A 6,000-nucleotide genomic window follows, 5' to 3' on the forward strand; every position below is an offset into this window, starting at 1 on the left:
TAAATTTTTATTTTTTGCATCGGGGAAATTTGCCAGTGGCCGTATATTTGGCCATTGGCATGCTTCCTCAACCATATGCAACCTTTATTTGGAACTGTCACAGCTCCACTGTGCTATTTGCAGAACGGTACTCAGCTGTCAACTGAGTACATTTCTGCAGATAACACGGCTCCTACTCGGGACAGGTTTGTGCTTCCTGGATCGCAGATTTACCTCATTTGCATGCCTTTCGGCTGCAAGTGAGGTAATTTGCATATCCAAGCCCTGTCCCTGTAGGAGCAGTTTAAGGGACTGTTTGCAATGCTGTTCCTGGATCGCTCGTCGGACATGTTGGCTGCATGGAGTCTTACTCTACTCTTAGACTCCGTGCAAGCCTTCATGAATCCGGCCCTATGTCAGCACAAACACACTGGAGGAGAAACACACACACACATACACACACACACACACACACACACATACAGATACAAACAAAACTATATGTAAGGATTCTTAAACACTATGGAATTATCTACAATTGTATGAATGAAATTATCAACATAAAAATATATCTAACAATTTTATCAACTAATTTACTAGTAAGAAAGTTAAGCAATGGGAAAACTTGCCATGAGGAGGGCCTAACTAGAACATTAAGAGGAAAAGGTACCCATTGTTATTCTAAACACACATCAAATGACTCTGAACTGTTAAAGCTATAGAAGCAAATAACTATAAGTAAAAATACAGAGAGAAAGAAAAACAGCTAATAGATCTTTGAGGTGGAGCACTTAGCTTTGAGTGAAGACTGCATCCTTTTGCTATGGTTGCAAATGAGATCTGAGTTAACTGAAGGAAGTGGTGTATTGTGGGAAGACAAATTTTTAAAAGGGCTCAGGGTGCAACACTGACACCGTCAAGTCAGATCCGAAAAGTGGCTTTCAGACCCATGTCAGATTGGACAGACTGAATAAATAAGCTCCTTCTTGATTAAGTGTCTATTTTTATGTGTAGACAGGTGGCCTGAAGATTCAGACAGTATATCCAGTTTCCTGCCCATAGGTATGGCAGGACTGACTGCACTGTGACCATCGAGAAAGACTCTGGATTGTCACAGTGCAGTCAATATCATCTGAAGACTCATTGTTTACAAACTTAAGTCACCTGAGACTGAGTATAGGTCTGAGGTACTTGGTCTTTTGGGCACAAAAAAATCTGGAGTAAAACCGAGAGCCTCCCTGGTTTGGTGGCACCCTCTTAGATTTCACTCTTGTTGAGGAGGTGCTGGACCTCCGATAAGGATGTTTCTATTTGTCAGGGTGGCACTGTTTGAGGGAGAGCAGATGGCCTTGTGGACACTGTGATAAGGGGAAAGAAAGAAAGAACCTCTGGACATGATTCTCCTTACCCAAGCATCCCTGGTGATGGCCAGCCACACTGGGCTATGTAAGGAGAGTCAAACTCTGACTGCCTCTAAAGTGGAACAGTTAGGCAAACCTTCCAAGAATCATAATGGCAAAATCCTTGAAAGGATCCCCTACCTCCCTGCTCACTGAGACCACCTCTGCTTCTGGTGTGAAGGACAGACTGACGGTTCTTCTGCTTTGGGAACCTTGATTCTGATGTCTGTTCTGAAGCTGCTAGGATTTCCACATCCATAAATTCATAAGCCTTTTTTGGTTACATCAAAAGGTCCTCTGCAGAGCAGTCAACTTAATTCCTATGGCAATGAGCGTTTAGCCCTCTTTCTCACAGGCAGACCTTTCTTTCACTTGCTGCCCAAACACGGTGTTGCCATCAAAGAAGGTGTCGACAAATGCTGCCTTAAAGTGATCCACAAATCTGTAAGTTGCAGACAGGCTTCTCTCCTCATGGCTATGCCTGACCCTAACGCTCTTACTGCACAATCTGTCACATTGTGAATAAGATACATAGTCAATGAAGACATGGAACATGGTAAAGAACAATTGTGTAAAATCTTATAAAGTTAGATGTCCTTCTCTTCTCTGTTGCAGTATTCCAATCACCCCTCCTTCCCCTGGTGGTTTGATTCCTTTCTTTGGATGGTCATACCCTACCTTCCTTAGGCTGGCTTCCTCTTGGAGCATTCAGTTCTGCATTTTCTAATATAGTTCACTACTTTTTCTTTTTTGTATTTATGATACTACTGACATTTAAAGGCATTACAGAAAGCATCAATGCATTAAAAAGTTATTATTCCCACCTTTTATGTAAAACTCCTTTTTTGTTAAATGTCTAATTCCAGCTTTTGTGTTACATGCATACACTGTTTGACAGGTTGAACTTTTATACAGTTGTTTTTTGTCATATCCATTTGAGCCTATGTCACATCTTACAAAATAAGAAGTTATGTACTCACCATAATGTTCCATGTTTGCTGTCCATCTCACCTTCATTCATTGCTGGTTGGGTTCAGAACCGAGAATTGGCTCTGACTCGGCCTTATTCAAAAGCTCGAGAGCTTCCACCGACTCGTGGTTATACCCTATCCCATGATGCTCAGGGAAGATTACCCAGAACTTGTTTGCAGAAAAAAAAAAATTATCTTTAAACAAAAAAAAAAAAAACTGGAAAAGGCCTTGCAGTGAGTTGAAGCAATTTAAGTGCTTTTTGTTTGCAGAATCTGCAAACTTCTTCAGATAAAAAACAAGTATGAAAGAACATACAATTCACAAGTTTCTGCAAACGAAAAGCGCTTAATTAAATTGCTTCAACTCACTGCAAGGACTTTTCCGTTTTTTGTTTTGTTTTTTTTAGTTTGTTTTTGAAATTTTACCCAGATTATCTTTAAACAAGCCATCATATCCAAAGGGACTAAGAAGGGATTCAGAGACATAATAACCTATTTGCCCGAAAACCGCCCAATCCTCCAGGAGCAAAGGTGGGGGAAAGGAGGGTGGGATGCAAGAATGAAGGTGAGAATGGCAACAAACATGGAATGTTATGGTGAGTACACAACTTCTTAATGTTAAGTTATCCTATCTCACCTTCATTCATTGCTGGTTGGGAGATCGTCAGTAGCACCTTCTTTCTAGGGCAGCTCAAGGAAAAATATTCTACAGAACTGTGGACCCAAAGGAGGCTGTGTTCCTGGAGGCCAAATCGACTTTGTAATGAGTGATAAAGCTATGAGGCTTTACCCATGTTGCTGCTGCACAAATGGAATCCATAGGTAGCCTAGCCTGGAAGGGTAGATGAGGTTGAAATAACTCGTGTGGAATGCCTTTTCACTTTCCCTGGGAGTTCTCTGTTCTGAGATGTGTATGTATAACTGATACAGTCTGTAAGCCATTTAGAAAGTTTGACCTTAGATATTGGGGACTCTCTCTTTTTATCTGAAAAAGATACAAATAGTTGGTCTGACTTTCTGAAAACAAGAAGTTATGTACTCACCATAACATTCAATGTATGTAGTCCATCTCGCCTCACATTCTTACCCATGGGTTTGGTGCCGAATGTTGGCTCCAACTCGGACAAACTTTTTTAGCTCGAAGTCTATCTATTGGCTGGGCTAAGATGGTATCCCATGCTGCACTGCTCTCTATCCCCAGATCTAGTTTGCTGCGAGCACCAGCGCTCATTCTCCATGCATAACACCTAAGGAAAGGAAGAACAAACCAAGAATGAAGGGAGCTCTGAAACCAGACCTAACCTCCAGATCCTCCAGGACGGGGGTAAGGAGGGGGGGTAAGTAAGAATGTGAGGAGAGATGGACTACATACATTGAATGTTATGGTGAGTACATAACTTCTTGATGTTATGCAGTCCAATCATGTCTACATTCTTACCCATGGGACAGCGTCCCCAGCACCTAAATCCTGGGAGGCTCAGTGGAAAATACTCCTGAGCACTGTGGAACCAAAGGAAGACCTGCCCCTAGATACCACATCCAACTTGTAATGAGTAACAAAGGTGTGAGTAGATGCCCAAGTAGCCGCAGCACAAATATAATCCATAGACAATCTGGCCTGTTGTAGATACAGACTGAGTAGAGTGAGCCTTCACCCGGAACAGTAAATCTTTCCCCCTGAGGAATAAATGAAAGAAATACAACTGGAAATCCACCTGGACAACGTGACTTTGGAGACAGGAGACCCAATTCTGTTTTCCGAAAAGGAAACAAACAACTGATCAGATTTTCTGAAGTCTTTCATTCTGTGCAAATAAAAACGTAATTGTCTGTGCACATCCAATTGCTGAAATTTGAATTCTGCCTTGTTTGAAAACTGGGGAAAAAACACTGGCAATTCAATAGATTGGTTAAGGTTACTGACTAATGCCACTTTGGGAACAAAAGAGAGGTTTGGTCTGAGAGAAACCCTGTCCTTATGAAAAATCAAATAAGGGGGTTTGATTGATAAAGCTTGAAGCTCTGACACGTGTCTGGCTGATGTGATGGCTACTAAAAAGACAGTCTTCCAAGTTAAAAAAGTACAGTTTTGTACCTACCATAAATGTAGATGTTCGAGTGTTCACCCTGCTGCAGTCCTCACACTTGGGTTGTCCTGTAGTCAGGCGGTCCCGCAGTCGGCCAGATTTCCAAAGTCTTGGTCCGACGTCGGCTGCTGTCGCTTCATCCCTGACGTCAGTGTGCCAGGGGTATATATATTGCAACTGATGCCATTTTCTTCAGTTTTTCTTGCCCCAGATGTCAGGTGCCCCCAAAAGGGTGATCCAAATTAGTAGCAAAAGGTGTGAACACTGTACAAACACAAAATCCCTTCAGCTATAAGCAAATACATCAGAAAGGCATAGCAAAGATTTAGCCAGTAGATCAGAGGGGTTGGAGGGAGGGTAACCTGGACTGCAGCAGGGTGAACACTTGAACATCTACATTTATGGTAGGTACAAAACTGTACTATGTTCATCGTGTTACCCTGCTGCAGTCATCACACTTGGGTTGAGTCCCAAAGCTAAGGTAGGGTGGAGGCATCATAGAGGGTTAGTGGAGGCAATGAGGCCCTGCAGAACTGCAGTGGCGAAGCCTGCCCTGGACTTAAAGAGGTAAGTGATAGTGTTTGATGAAGGTGTGTACAGAACTCCAAGTTGCAGCTTCTAAAATTTCCTTGGTAGGAACACCCCTGAGAAAGGCAGTAGAGGTAGCTGTTGCCCTGGTAGAGTGGGATCTAATGGTAGGAGGAACTGGTTTCCCATGATGGGTATAGCAGAATCGTATGCAATGGGCTATCCATTTAGAAATGGTTTGTTTGGATATGGCCCTCCCTTGAGAAGCTGTAGCATAGGAAACAAAGACCTGGTTAGTTTTTCTGAAAGCCTTAGTTTTATCCAAGTAGTAACGAAGTTGCCTGTGAATGTCCAAGGAATGCAGGTGTCTCTCACCTTTGTTCTGTGGATTGGGGAAGAAAGTGGGTAGGTGGATGGTTTGATTTAAAGCTACACTGGAAACCACCTTAGGCATGAAGGAAGGATTAGTTCATAGAGAAACTCTGTCTTGATGGAAAATGAGGAAAGGTTCCACTGCCATAAGTGCCTGTAATTCTGAGACTCTCCTAGCAAAAGTTATTGCCAGGAGCAGGGCAGTCTTCCAGGATAGGAACTGAAGGTCTGTAGAAAAAGCTGGTTCAAAGGGAGGTAGCGTTAGTTTTTCCAGAACAAAGTTGAGGTCCCATGTTGGTGTAGGGGCTCTTATAGGTGGTCTAATGTTTTTTGTCCCTCTGAGGAACTGCCTTAGAAGAGGATTGGAAAATAAAGGTGGATTAGTGTCGTAGTGAGCTGAAATAGCTGAAGCATGGATTTTAATAGAGGAGAAGGAAAGTCCTTTATGCAACATCTCAGCTAAATACTGCAGAATGTGAGGCATATGAGGCTGAGTTGTGTCTTGGCCTTTAGCTTGGTTCCAAGCACAAAACCTTTTCCATTTGTCTGAGTAAGCCTTCCTGGTGCTTGGCCTCCTGGCCTCTAGAATAACATCCAGTACTGCTTGTGAAAGAGGGGCTGATGGGATGCTTAATAGATTTGCCATGCAGTCAGGTTTAAGGT

This window comes from Protopterus annectens, chromosome 1.part0 (genome assembly GCF_019279795.1).
Source record: "Protopterus annectens isolate FY-2018-M chromosome 1.part0, PAN1.0, whole genome shotgun sequence".
Classification (NCBI taxonomy): Eukaryota; Metazoa; Chordata; order Ceratodontiformes; family Protopteridae; genus Protopterus; species Protopterus annectens.